Source organism: Megascapheus bottae, chromosome 4 (assembly GCF_031878675.1).
Source record: "Megascapheus bottae isolate mThoBot1 chromosome 4, mThoBot2.hap1, whole genome shotgun sequence".
In the NCBI taxonomy this organism is placed as follows: Eukaryota; Metazoa; Chordata; class Mammalia; order Rodentia; family Geomyidae; genus Megascapheus; species Megascapheus bottae.
The window spans coordinates 17,107,643-17,123,515 of record NC_143512.1 but is presented as its reverse complement, the minus strand read 5'-3'; positions in this window follow the sequence as shown (position 1 = coordinate 17,123,515).

Genomic DNA, 15,873 nt, shown 5'->3' with positions numbered 1-15,873 from the left:
GAGAGTAAGGTAATAGAATTCACTTTGTCTTCATTGTTTGTTTGTTTGTTTATTCACTTACTTATTTTTGGAAATTCCTTTTAGGTTCTATGCCTGTCTACATTTTTTTACCTCCTTATAGCAGTTGCTATATTATTTGAACATCACTCTGAGGTTATGAAATATATAAAATATTTAGAAAAATATATATTATAGCAAAGCTTATGAGATATGTAAAATATATTGCAAACATTGACAATATTCCAAAATAAATCATTACAAATAGAGATCACTTCTTAGTAGTTTGTAGATCTGATTCTGTTTCTTTCTCAGATATAACTAACAGCCTGAAGCTGATGTGTGCATAATGACATGTACACATATATATGTATATACATATATATAAATGTATGCCCATGCACATAATATAATCACAAATGCTATATAGACTTATGATTTTTAGCACAGCAATTTTAATCATGTGTATATACTTTTATCTCTCACTTCTTTTATTTAACTTGGCTTTTTTGTTGGTGGTGGTGATGTTTTGTTTTCCAGGGGGTTGTAGTCAGTCATGGGGCTTGAACGCTGGACCTGGACTCTGTCCTTGAGCTCTTCAGCTCAAGGCTATTGCCCTACCCTTTAAGCCACAGTGCCACTTCCAGTGAGTGTTTTAATAGTTAATTGGAGATATGAGTCTCACGGATTTTAGTGCCTGGGCTGGCTTTGAACTGCAATCCTCAGATCTCAGCTTCCTGAATAGTTAGGATTACAGGTGTGAGCCACTGCACCTGTCTTTAAGCTTGTTTCTTAGATTTACTTTTGTTGGCTAACCTGAGTATTTTTTTTTTCAGTTTGAGTAAGGTAAGATGTATTTACATAAGGTGATCATGAAAAGACTTCGAAATAGGATTAACAACACATAAGTAACCTTAAAATATAGCCACACCCTCACAATTTCTTGAACAATCTGTGTGCCTTAACTCCATCTTAAATAAAGCCAGTTTAAGACAAAACTTTACATTTCAAATATCCTTCTTTATCCTGAAGTGATCCATCTTTTCCTGAACAAGACACAAACCAACCTGATAGTTTTACACACTTTTTAATTCATCCTTATTTTAGTTGAACTGTCCCCGAGATTATCAGGTCTTTTTTGCTTTTATCTTTTAATAACTATAGAATGTCTCCTATCCAATTAGCTAAGCTTCTGCCAATGGTGGAACACAACACTCTGAATTTTAGGTGAAGACCTCTGTCCAGAATGAGTGATTGTTATGGAGAGATACTTGTTTTAGTAAAGAATAATAAAAGTTCTTAAGCTTTGCAAGAGTGATGATTCTAGGTTGAGATCCAGAAATTTTAACAGCTGATATAGGCCATACAACCCAATTTTTTATATAGTACTATTGAGGATAAATTAGTTCTCCTTGCTTTGTCTTATTTTCCCAACAAAATCCCACTCTTATTACCAGGAAATACATTGTTTTAAGAAGTAATAAAAGAAAAGCAAAAGATAAACAAAACCTCACTGAACAGCTGGGAAACAATTCTGATTTCTGCCACTCTAAAATTCTTGTGGAGAGTCACCACAGTAACTGGAAAGATCAATAAACCTCCCTAAAATCAACAATACCTCTGCAGAACATAACAACTTGCTGTGGAGCTATTGTGCTATAAAAAATAAGTCACACAAGCTTGTATTAACTCTATCACTATCCAACACATTAAGATTCGTGCTAAATTTCTTTTTCTTTTTGTTGTCAGGATAATGTACACAGGGCTTACAGTTACATTCATCAGGTAGTAGTTGCATTACTTCTCAAACATACTAAGTTTTGAAAGCTTGTTTTCCCTCCTTAATTTATTACTAAGATTTCCCTTTTTGGGGGATAACTATTCTTGTTATTATTGGTAGTCTGCCAAGGAATTGTTTATTGGGGCTTTCTAGCAAGTGGTAGTTAGGGAAAAGTTACTTTTCTAGCTTATGGTTCCCTGCCCTTCTAATAGAAAAGGCCAGAAAACATGAAATATATGGACTTCTATCAAGTCACACATGAATGTGAAATTCATATGTAAGCATAAAGCCGACAGAAATAATATGTAAACAACTATACCTTAAAAGCAATTAGAAGAATTTTATGGAGTCTTGAATAAATGGTCACAAGGAAAATCTGTCTGACTGGGAATGAATTGGGCTCAGTGCCCTGGAACTTCATCAATGTAATATAAAGATTGTGTTCATTTTGTCTCTTGAGTGTGATGTATTCCCTTTTTGTTCATAGATCATTACCTTCAGAGGGTCTTTGTTATATTATGTAATCCTGAGACTTGGTATGCAATGAAACTTTTTGGGATATTAGGATCAGCTGAGAATATTTTTAGTATAAAAATACAAATATTTACATCAGGAGAGTGAGTATTGTTGATTTTTTTATTTTCCTTTCCTCCTTGTATCTATGCCTCTTTGTGATTTGCAGCCTCTCCCATTAAGAATGAAGTTGATTTCCTTTCTTAGAATCTGAGTTCGATTTGTGGCGTAAGTTATACTGTATCAGTTCCCAGCACAGGTCTAAGAGCACTTGCTTCTTCATTTATCATTCCGGGTTCTTATTGGTATCAATGACAAAATCCAGGCTAGCTTTCCACATAATGACAAGTACAAAACTGTTACCTGTTTGGCTCTGGCTAATAGCCAGGAAAACCTTCTAAAATTTTAGTTTTTCATTACACATGATAGAATAAAATAACTTCAACTAAATATAGGCCTAAAGTTTTGATTTACATAATTTTGTGTTAACAAAAGAAGTATTATTTTATCTGGTATGTGGTATAAAGAGAAAAATCAGTAGAAAAAATGGAGAAACTAGAAACACTTATGCGAGATCCCTTGCTTTTTTTTTAAAAAAAAAATCTCTAGCCTGCTATATAATAGATAAAAAATGTTTTCTGTGCATGATATTGGGGCAAATTACCAAAATAATGTAAAGTAATCCTTACTCCTATTTTACAAATACATGAATACCAATTCTAGATGAACTGTGGCTCTAAATGTAAAGGGAAAATAAAAGATTCTGAAGACAGTACTGTAATTTTTAATATTGATTAAATGATCTTTTTATTTTGTGCTGGTACAATAGGCTTGAACTCAGAGCTTCAACTCTTGCTTGACTTTCTGGCTCTTGAATCACAACCCCAGTTTGGCATTTTGCTAATTAATTGGAGAGAGGGCTTGGCAGATTTTTGTGCTTGGAATGGCCTGAAGTTCTTCAGATTAACTATGATAAGCATTATTGGAACCTGATAGTATTGTAATTTTTTGATGTATTGAGATATTTATAAAACAAAATACCAAAAAGATGACTATAAGGGAAAAGATTAATTGAAATTAAATTGCTTTTCAAAAGGGATAGGAAAAGGCAAAAAAATGTAAGTTATTGCTAGCACCTACAAGCAATAACACATGCGGAGGTTAAACATCAACTACAAAGAGGTAGTAATATTTTAAAGTAGAACAATTTACATTTGAAATAAAAGTACTATATTGAAGGAACAAAAAGAGGAAAAATGCATGAAAAATAATGTTTAATGTCTAAATATACTTGTGATTATAAAAGTGTGAGTAAAATGAGCTCAGCAGGTAAATATAATAGAAATGATTATGTTAGGTCAAACTCAAATGTATGCCATTTATCATGGCATATTTTAAAGAATAGGAAAAATAAGGATAAAAATAAAATGACTTTGAAGAAAAATGAAAAATGTAGCAAAACTATATACCAAGAATGCCTGAGAGAATATAAAAGTAATCACTATTATGTAGATTGACCACCCCAGGTTAAATTTATAAATAACTAAATAACAATATTGTGACTAAAACATTTTTCTAGTACAAAAGATCAAGACTTCTAAATATGTCGTGAGTCAAATTAGTGATCTTCAAGGAAATAAGAAGAACTCATATGTGATGGTACTTTCCAGAAACTGTATTCACATCCTATTAATATCTACACCTAGAAGAACATCTACAATTATCTCAGAAATATCAGCTCCAGGTATCTGAGGATATCTACATGATTTCTCACTGGCTCTGAAATGTCTATTTTGGTTATTTTTCAAATAGAAATGATTCCTTCAAAACATATTTTCATATCCTGTTAGAATTTGAAATACATGAAACTCTGTGTGGAAATTCTCTTCATTGTGTGCAAGATATATTTGTATATATATTTAGCATGTATAATATATAAATGTATACATTATACATTTATATTTATATTATGATATATTATACAGTGTTCATATATTATATATAATTTTGTTTGTCAATTAAAAATTTAATCACAACATTTTTGTTGTATATGGATTAATTTTTTAAAATTTTAAATTTACTTTTATTATTAAAGTGATGTACAGAGAGCTTACAGTTACACATATAAGGTAATAAGTACATTTATTGTCAAACATTACCCCCACACTAGTTTATCTCTAACCTACCCTGGAAAGCACATATCATTCTGAAAGTTGTAGCATCATAGGTGATTTTTAACTCTCATCAGTTTAGAATTTATTTATTTATTTATTCATTTTATATATTTTTTGTAATTAATAAAAGGGTTACATGATATTTGCCAGATAGAAGGTACATTAATTGACATACATTGATACCTTTTCTCATGTCTTGGTACCCATTACCCTCTCCCCCCACCCACCACCCATGCCCTGTCTTGGTTTTCCCCCCTTCCCTATCAAATTTCAAATAACCAAATACAAATAAATTCAATATATCAGATAACAAAGTGAGATACTGTAACATTATGAGATACCCAAGGGACAGCGAAGGAGATGAGAGATAACATAGTACATTAAGGACAACAATCATTCATTATATGGCTTTTGTTTCAATATCCTGGCAGTCCTTTAGATTAGCTTCATACTATATGGCCTTATGTATGAAGGTTTTGCTCTATTGCAGATCTCTGCTAGTAGAGCCCAAGGTTTCTACTGATTATGACAAATGAGGGAAACCATTGAGCCTAAGTTCCTTTGAGTCTGGCTTACTTCGCTTAATATTATTTTTTCTAAGTCTTTCCATTTCCTAACAAATGGGGCAATGTCATTCTTTCTGACAGCAGCATAGAATTCCATTGTGTACAAATACCACAACTTGTTGATCCACTCATCAACTGAGGGACATCTAGGTTGGTTCCATATCTTTGCTATGGTGAATAGTGCTGCAATGAACATTGTTGTGCTACTGGGTTTAGTATGTCCTTGTTTCTGGATGGTTGGGTAAATGCCAAGTAGTGGAATTGCTGGGTCATAGGGAAGTTCTATGTTTAGCCTTTTGAGGCACTGCCACACTGCTTTCCATAGTGGTTGAACGAGTTTGCACTCCCACCAACAGTGCAGTAGTGATCCCTCCTGGCCACATCCCCTCCAGCATCTCTTATTATTAGTTTTCCTGATCCTGGCCATTCTAACTGGAGTGAGGCGGAATCTTAGAGTTGTTTTGATTTGCATTTCTTTTATGACCAGAGATGTTGAGCATTTCTTCATGTGTCTATAGGCCATTTTTGTTTCTTCTTCAGAGAAGACTCTCTTTAAGTCTTTGGCCCATTTTTTAATGGGATGGTAGTTACTTTGGAGATTACTTTTGGAGTGATTCAATTTTTTGAGCTGTTGATATATTTTAGATATGAGTCCTTTGTCCGTTCTTTGGTTGGTGAAGATCTTCTCCCACTCTGTAGGCTTCCTAATTAATTTACTAGCTATGTCCTTTCCCATACAAAAGCTCTGCAGTTTAATGCAGTCCCACTTATCCAGCCTTTCTCTGATTTGTTGTGATTCTTGGTCCTTATTAAGAAAGTTTTGACTTTTGCCAAGGAGGCCTAGTGTATCGCCTATTCCTTCTTGTAAAGTTTTCAGTGTGTCAGCTTTTACCTCCAGGTCTTTGATCCATTTGGAGTTAATTCTAGTGCAGGGTGACAAAGAAGGATCTAACTTTAGTTTTCTGCAGGTGCTTAACCAGTTCTGCCAGCACAACTTGTTGAAGAGGCTGTCTTTCTTCCATTCTATTTTTTTTTTTTGGCTCCCTTGTCAAAGATTAGGTGGCCATAGGTCTGTGGTTTAATATCTGGGTCCTCAGTTCTATTCCATTGGTCTTCAGGCCTGTTCTTGTGCCAGTACCAAGCTGTTTTGAGAATTATAGCCCTGTAATAGAGTCTAAAGTTTGAAATTGAAATTCCTCCAGCGCTGTTCTTTCTGCTACGAAGTGTTTTTGCTATACGGGGTCTTTTATTATTCCATATGAAATTTTGGATTGTCTCTTCTATTTCTTTAAAGAATGCCATTGGGATATTGATGGGTATTGCATTGAATTTGGAGATAGCCCTTGGCAAGATTGTCATTTTCACAATGTTGATTCTTACAATCCAGGAGCATGGGAGGTTTTTCCATTTCCTTAGTTCTGCTTTAATTTCCTTTTTCAGGGCATTAAAGTTTTCATCAAAAAGGTCCTTTACGTTCTTGGTTAAGCTAATTCCTAGGTACTTTATTATCTTTGAGGCTATTGTGAAAGGAGTTGCTTTCCTGATTATTACCTCGTTCCTCTCACTGTTGGTGTAAAGGAAGGCAGTTGATTTTTGAGGGTTAATTTTATACACTGCTACTCTTCCAAAGTTTTGAATCAGCTCAAGGAGCTTGGGAGTAGAGTCTATAGTATTCTTTAAATACAGAATCATGTCATCTGCAAAGAGGGATAGTTTTATTTCCTCTTTCCCTACTTGGATCCCTTTATGCTTGCACTGGCTAGGAATTCTAGTACTGTGTTAAAGAGGAGTGGAGAGAGTGGGCATCCTTGTCTCATTCCTGATTTTAGAGGGAATGGCTTTAGATTTTCACAATTAAGTGTAATACTAGCAGTGCGTTTCTCATACACAGCCTTTATTATATTGAGGAATGTTCCATTGATTCCTAGTTTCTCCAGAACTTTTAGCAAAAAGGTATGTTGGATCTAGTCAAATGACTTTTCCGCATCTATTGAGACAATCATGTGATTTTTGTCCTTGTTCCTGTTGATATGTTGAATTATATTAATTGATTTGCATGTGTTGAACCAGCTTTGCCTCCCTGTGATGAATCCAGTTTGATCATAGTGTATAATTTTTTTGATGAGTTGTTGTACACGGTTGGCCAGTATTTTGTTGAGAAGTTTTGCATCTATGTTCATCAAAGAAATAGGTCTATAGTTCTCTTTCTTTGATGAATCCCTGTCTGGTTTGGGGATGAAGGTTATACTGGCTTCATAGAATGAGTTTGGTAAAGAACCTTCATTTTCAATTTTGTTGAAGAGCTTGAGGAGTATTGGTGTGAGCTCTGTTTTGAAGATCTTATAGAATTCAGCTGTGAATCCATCTGGCCCTGGACTTTTCTTAGGTGGAAGTTCTCTAATTGCCATTTCTATTTCAGAGCTTGAAATAGGCCTGTTGAGTTGGCTTAGTTCTTCTTGGTTCAGTGTGGGTATGTTAATATTGGCTAGGAATTCATCCATTTCTTCTAGATTCTCAAAATTGTTGGCGTAAAGGTTTGAGAAGTATTCCCTCATGATATTCTGGATCTTGGTAATTTCTGTCGTGATTTTACCATTTTTTGTCTGCAATTTTGTTTATTTTGGTATGCTCTCTTCTTTTTTTGGTAAGATTTGCTAAGGGTTTGTCAATTTTGTTAATTCTTTCAAAGAACCAACTCCTTGTTTTTTTGATTCTTTCTATAGTTTTTCTGGATTCCAAATCATTTAATTCTGCTTTGATTTTAATAATTTGCTTTCTTTTACTGGGATTAGGGTTGGTTTGTTGCTCATTTTCCAGGAGCCTAAGGTGAGACATTAACTTGTTGGTTTGCGATTTTTCCAACTTGTTGTTGTAGGCACTCAGCGCTATAAATTTTCCTCTGAGTACTGCCTTTGCCGTGTCCCAAAGGAGTTGGTATTTTGTGTGCTCCTTATTGTTAAATTTCATAAACTGTTGGATTTCTGTTCTGATCTCTTCGATGACCCATAGTTCAGTCTCCATGAGTTACAGGGTTTTCGTTAGTAGAGATGTGTGTTCAGTTCCAATTTGATGCCTTTGTGGTCTGAGAGCGTGCATGGAATAATTTCAGTGTTTCTGAATCTGTCCAGGTTTGTTTTATGGCCTAAGATGTGGTCTATTTTGGAAAATGTTCCATGTGCTGCTGAGAAAAATGTATATTGTGTTGTTGCTGGGTGGAATAATCTGCAGAGGTCTGTTAGATCTAGTTGGTCTATATAGTTGTTCAATTCTAAGGTTTCTCTGTTGAGTTTTTGCCTTGTTGATCTGTCCATAGGTGAGAGTGGTGTGTTAAAGTCACCGACAATCACTGTGTTTCGATCTATGTATGGTTTCAGTTTAAGTAAAGTTTGCTTGATGTAGTTCGGAGCTCCCGGATTAGGTGTGTAAATATTAGGATCGTTATGTCTTCCTGGAGGAAAGATCCCTTTAGTAGTATGTAGTAACCTTCTTTGTCTTTTCTTACTAATTTTAGTTTGAAGTCTATTTTATCTGATATGAGGATGGCGACTCCAGCCTGTTTATGGAGGCCGTTAGCTTGATAGAGTTTATTCCAACCTCTCACTTTCAAAAGATGATTGTTTTTGGGGTAAGATGTGTCTCTTCAAGACAGCAGAACGATGACTCTTGCTTTTTGATCCAACTAGACAGTCTATGCCGTTTAATTGGAGAGTTAAGTCCGTTGATATTGAGAGTTAGGATTGAGAGATATTTATTAGGTCCTACCATTTTTAAAAGCTTTTATTAGGGCCTATGTGTTGACAGTTCTTGTGGTCCTTAGATGGTATGCTGTTTAGGTGCCATTTCTTTCCCTATATTGCATTTATTTTGGTTTTCTATGTATAGAACATCTTTGAGAATTCTCTATAGTGTTGGTTTTGTTGCAACATATTGTTGCAGCTTTTCCCTGGAATGGAATGTTTTTATTGTTCCCTCGGTTATGAATGAATGCTTAGCTGGGTACTGGTTGGTAGTTATTTGACTTCAGGGCATGACATATATGCTCCCAGTCACTTCTTGCTTGCATGGTCTCTGCTGAGAAATCTGGGCTTATTCTGATTGGTTTGCCTTTATAGGTTACTGATCCCTTTCCCTGGCTGCCTTTAGGATCCTTTCTTTGGTTTCTATTGATCCAGTTCGGAGTACGATATGGCGGTGGGATATTCTTTTCTGGTCAGGTCTGTTCGGGGTTCTAAAAGCTTCTTGTATCTGGATGGGCCTGCCCTTCTGGATATTTGGGAAATTCTCTGAGATGATTCCCTGAAGTATATTTCTAATACCATTGACTTATTTCTCCAGGCCCTCCTCAATACCAGTTAGCCTTAAATTAGGCTTGCTAATTGCATCTTGAACCTCCTGAAGTGCTCTCTCATTTTTCCTAGATTTGGATTGACTCAGTTTCTGTTCTTTCTCTATAACAACTAAATTATCTTCAGCCCCAGAAATTCTCTCCTCTGCATTGTCTAACCTGCTATCAAAGCTATCTACTTTATTTTTCATCTCCCTTGCTTCTAATTGTTCATTTTTGATGCCTTGCATCTCTTCTTTTAGATCATGTATGGATTTCTTTAGCTCCTTGATTTCCATTTGAGTGGTTAGCTCTTTAGCTTTATTTTCTTTGGACATTTGCTGGAGTTTGGTCACTTTTTTATTTGTGGATTCTATGAATTCATCCATCTTTCTTTGAAAAACCTTTATTATGGCCTCCTTTATGGCTTCTTCTTTTTCACTTATCACCTTGTTTATGGTTTCCTCTTGTTTAGCTATTGCTTCCTCCCTTATCTCTTTCTTTATATTTTCACATTTTTCATTCATGATGTTTATCAATTGCATTTGCATAGCACTTGGAAGACTCTCCTCTAGGTTTGCCAGTGACTGTTCCATTGTCTGTTTACATTGGGTGGGGGATGTTGATTCTTGATTTGACTTTTTTCTTGACTTTCTTGTTCTGCCCATTTCAAAATGGGAGCAAGATTAATACTAAACACGATTATAGTTTTTCAGATATAACCATCTTAGACCTCTGTAGCTGGCAGACACTAGATGTTCACAAGTTTTGATTGGTGTTATCACTCTTTCTTTTTGTGCACTTACAGACCAGTCTAATACAACCACTGATAAGCGATTTATACCCAAAACAATAAGCTTCTCCATCTAATTTCTATTGTCTTTAAGTCCTTCTGAGCCTAGAGAATAATTAAACACCTAGATATATAGTATTGCTCAACAGCCATCAAGTGTAGATCCGTGCAGTATTAAGGGTTGAAAGATGAACAGAGGTCCAGAGATAGAAAAATAGAATGAGAGAGGCCAGGGGAGGTACAAGAGGATTAACGTAGGAGTGTAAGAATATTGCAGTAATGAAGAAAAGGTATAGCGTAAGGATAACTGATCTATGTTGGTAAGTAGGTAGCGTATTTGAGTACAAAGTTTGGAAAGTATTAGAATAAAACTTATGTGTTGCTGCACGACTAGCTCTTAGCCCAACCAGTGGCCTCACAGTGGACCATGGGATGATCTGCGAGCTTCAGTCTGAGTGCACTGGGCAGACGTTTTCCTCTGCTGCTTCCAGGGGCGGCCCCCAGCCAAGGGTCTGGGGATTAAGAGTTTCCAGGGGCTCTCAGCAGGATCAGCAGGAGACCCCTCTGTTCCCAGGAACGGTGCCTAGCTGAGGACTTGGGCTCCAAGGGCGGAGCCGCGCCTTTTTGATTCTCAGAAGGGGAGCTTGGCGGCTGGTCAGCCCTTCAGAACCCTGCTGTGTTTCCACTGCTTTTTCAGAGTCTGTGTCTGTCGGGGGCCCCTCAGTGCTGTCTTGCTCAGGATTCCCAGCTGGAGGATGCCCCGCTCAATAATTGAGGGGGGGCAGATGCTGGCTCCTATTTTCCTGCACACCCTACCCGCTTTTGTAAGGCAGGGTCCCAGCGCCCTCCACTCTGCAGATCCAGTAGCCTGGGGGAAGAGCCTGGTGGGCGGGTGGGAGCTGGGACAGCTCCGCCTCCCCTGGTGGGGTGCTGAGTCTTAGGGTCTGCCCGCTTGTCAGTCTCCAGTTAGAGGGCTGGGGGTTGAGCCCATAGGGCGGGTGGGAGTTGGGGCAGCTCTGCCTCTCTTGGTGGGGTGCTGGTCTTAGCACCGTCCGCCTGTCAGTCTCCAGTCAATGGCCTGAGGGAGGGGGCTGTTGAGGGAAGGGACAGGATTCTAAATTCCTTGCCCCCCTGCTCCTGCCAGTCTTTCTCAAGTGGGGTGGAGGGGTCTGAGTTAAGTTCTATTGCTTGGTACAGCTCTGCTTTCCCTATGTGTTTGGGGAAGGGCTGTATTACTCACACCTCTGTGTCTGTCTGTGGGTGATCCACGGTGGTGGGGAGTCTTTCACTCCCCTCGGGTCTCTGCCGCTGACTGTGTTCCATGTCTGGGTTCTGCTGTTTGCTGTTCTGGTTCCGCATCTGGGTTCCGCTGCTTCTGCCGCTTGCTGGCCCGGTTCTATGCTGGTTTCTGCAGAGGTCGGGCTGCCGGGCCAGCACCCTCCTCTGCAGCTTTTCGTGGCTTGGAGCCTGTGGAGAGAGGTTGGGGAGGGGTCCTCGTGTTCTGAATTCTTTGAGAAAGTTGGATGTGAGCTTTATCTGGTTTTCTTTTCCGGTTTGAGTCCTTCTCCGTTGCTTTTGAGTTTGTTGTTGTGGATTTCTTAAGATAATTGGCGCGTGGGACTCCCTAGTTCTCTCTTTTTGTGAGAGACAGCTAGGCAGCGTCCCTATTGTCTCGGCGCCATCTTCCTTCCTCTCAGTTTAGAATTTAAAAAGTAATACATCCTATTCATGTAACAGAAATAAAAGCATGACTACCAAAAAGAAAGAAAGAAAAGGAAAGAGGTCCGATTGCCTTAGTGCATCTTGCAGAAATTGGGAGTAGAATGGTGGTTTTCAGAGACTGGAGACAGTTGGAAGAGGGAGGGATGCAGAAAGGTTGATCAAAAGGTACAAGAGTTATGGGAAGCTCTGGTATTCTACTGGATGATATAGAAACTTCAGAAAACAATGATTGCAAATCATTGGATTTACAATGGCGAATGGATTTTGAATGTTTTACCAAAAAGAAATGCTGAAGGTTTAAAGTTCAAAATAAAAGAACAGGGGCCGGGAGTTTGGCCTAGTGGTAGAGTGCTTGCCTAGCATGCAGGAAGACCCGGGTTTGATTCCTCAGTACCACATACATAGAAAAAAACCAGAAATGGTGCTGAGGCTCAAGTGGTAGCTCTAGCCTTGAGAATGTCCAAGGACAGTGCTCAGGCCCTAAGCTCAAGCCCAGGATTGGCAAACAACAATAACAACAACAAAACCCTTAAAAAAATAAGAAAACAAAAATCCATCTAAATATTTATATTTGTCTCTTTCTACAGCAAAATTTCAGATGGTGTTGAGTTTTACATCTTTGCCTTATTAAAGCTTCAGTGCAAGCATGAATTAATTTTATAAGCAGAAAATTTCAGACATACAATGCTAATTAGTTATACTAACCATATAATCACAAAAGTATGCAAATGAATAAAGATAAATGCAAACATTTTCTTTTTTTTTGTTTTTTGGGTTTTTTTTGGGGGGGGGAAACAACTTTATTTGACTCATTTCTGGCTATTAAGGAAAACACAGACTTTTCTTACAGAAAAGTTTAATTCTTTTGGTTGATAAACTTATAATTCATGTCCTCCCCCAGAACATAGAGTTCTGTAATTTGTGGATTGCTGCTTATAAGACTATATTAATTCCTTACACCTAATTTTCTTTTTTTTTGGTTTGCATTTTTTATTGTGATTAATAGAAGGGTTACATTATATTCACCAGAGAGAAAATGTGTAACTTCACAAACATTGATACCCTTTCTTATGACATGGTCCCCATTTCCCTACCACCCTCCCCCCACTATCTTGATTTCCCCTTTCCCTACCCAATTTCAAATAACCAATTAAGCACATATAAAATATATCAGATATATTTTGTATGTTATTATCCTTCAGTAGTAATAAAATGCAATTTCAATGTTGCATGTCAGTTTATAAGTGCAAAGCATCTTGATCAGGCATGTCATCTCTTGCTTCATTCTTCTACATCTATTCTAACCCCACTTATCCCCTCCAGTTGTTTGGTTCCATTTTCACATATGTACATTGAATATTATTACTTTATTCAACTACTTTTTCTCTCTCCATTTGTCTGCCTCTCCTTTTCTTGCTCTCCTTTCATACACCCCCATAAAATATGTTTCAGCTCCCTACTGTTGACTTTGTTAAACTGTGTTGATTTTTAAACATGATGTGAAATCTAAAGAGACAGGTCATTGAGATAATGGCCAAAGAATACAGATAGAGTGAATGTAAGGAAAATAGAAAGATAAAAGGAAAATGAAGTCAATGAGGGAAAAATTAAAAACCTACCACAGCAAGGTTAAAACAGTATGTAGTGACCAAACCAGCATTACAGAAAGTTCTTGAAGATGTTCTACATATTGAAAATCAACACAAACATGTTATTGACAGAGAAATGGCACCTAAAATGTATACCAGCTAAGTCCAGCAAGAAGTGACAAGTCACAGGCCCTAACGAAATAGAAAAAATGGCAGGAACTAGTAAATATTTTTCAATCTAAACCCTCAATATCAATGGACTTAACTCTCCAATTAAATGGCATAGACTGTCTAGTTGATCAAAATACAAGATCCATTTTTCTACTGTCTTCTAGAGACACATCTTACCCCCCAAAACAAACATATTCTAAGATTGAGAGGCTGGAACAAAATGTATCAAACTAATGACCCCCATACACAGGTTGGAGTTGCCATCCTCATATCAGATAAACTAGACTTCAAACTAAAATTAGCGAGGAGAGACAAAGAAGGTTATTACGTACAACTAAAGGGATCTCTCCTTCAGGAGGATATGTACTCAACTTCATCAAACAAACTTTATTTACACTGAAACAACATAGATCCAAACACAGATCCAAAGTGATTGTTAGGGACTTTAACACACCACTGTCACCTCTGGATAGATCAACCAGGCAAAAAACTCAAGACAAAAACCTCAGAATTGAACAACTGCGTAGATCAACTTGACCGAACAGACATCTACAGATTATGCCACCCAGAAACACCAGAATATATCTTTTTTCAGCAGCACATAGAACATTTTCTAAAATAGACCACATTTTAGGGAATAAAGCAAACTTATGCAACTTCAGAAACACTGAAATTATCCTCTGCATTATCTTAGACAACAATGGCATAAAATTGGAACTGAACACCAATCTCCACCAAAGAAATCCCTGTAACTCATGAAGTTTGGATAACACACTGTTGAATCACCAGTTGGTCACTGAGTTTGGAACTTAACAAAAAGGAGCACACAAAATACCAGCTCTTTTGGGATACAGCAGAGGCAGTACTCAGAGGAAAATTTATACCGCTGAGTGCCTACATTAACAAATTGGAAAAATCTCAAACCAGCAATTTAGTGATGCACCTTAAACTCTTGGAAAAAGAGCAACAAACCAACCCTAATCCCAGTAGAAGGAAGTAAATTATTAACATTAAAGCAGAATTAAGAGTTTAACAAAACCATAGAAAGAACAAAAGAAGGAGCTGGTTCTTTGAAAAACTTAACAAAATTGACAGAGCCTTAGCAAATCTTACCATAAAGAAGGGAAAACATCCAAATAAACAAAATCATGGACGAGAATGGAAATATCTCGACAGAAATTACCAGATCCAGAGCATCATAAGGGAATATTTTTCAAACCTTTATGAAAACAAATTTGAGAATCTAGAAGAGATGGATGAATTTCTAGCCAAAATTAACATAGACAAAGTGAACCAAGAAGACCTAATCCAACTAAACACACCTATTTCAAGTACTAAAATAGAAATGGCAATTAGAATCTCTCATCCAAGAAAAGCCGAGGGCCAGATGGATTCACAGCTGAATTCCATAAGGCCTTCAAAGCAGAGCTCACACCCATACTCTTTGAACTCTTCAATTAAATTGAAAGTGAAGGCTCTTTGCCAAACTCATTCTATGAAGCCATCATAAACCTCATTCCTAAACCAGATAGGGATTCATCAAAGAAAGAAGACTATACACCTATTTTTTTTATGAACATTGATGTAAAATGTCTCAACAAAATACTAGCCAATTGTTTTCAACAACTCATCAAAAAATTATACACTATGATCAAACAGGATTCATCAAAGGCATACAAAGCCGACTTAATATATGCAAGTCAATTAATATAATTCATCACATCAACAGGAGTAAGGACAAGAGTCACATGATTATCTCAATAGATGCAGAAAAGGCATTTGACAAGATCCAACACCCCTTTATGCTAAAAGATCTGGAGAAACTAGGATTCCATGGAACATTTCTCAGTATAATAAAGGCTGTGTATCACAAATCCACAGCTAGCATTATACTTAATGGTAAAAAGCTAAAGCCATTTCCTCTAAAATCAGGAATGAAACAAGGATGCCCACTCTCTCCACTCCTCTTAAATATAGCATTAGAATTCCTAGCCAGAGCTATAAGGCAAGAGACAGGCATAAAGGGGATCAAAATAGAGAAAGAGGAAGTGAAACTTTCCCTCTTTGCAGATGACATAATTCTGTATTTAAAGAACCCTATAGACTCCACTTCCAAGTTGCTTGAACCAATTTGAAACTTTGGCAAAGTAGCAGGGTATAAAATCAACTGCTTTCCTGTATGCCAACAAGAAGAGAGAGGCAGAAATCAGGAAAGCAACTCCTTTTGCAATAGCCTCAAAAAAA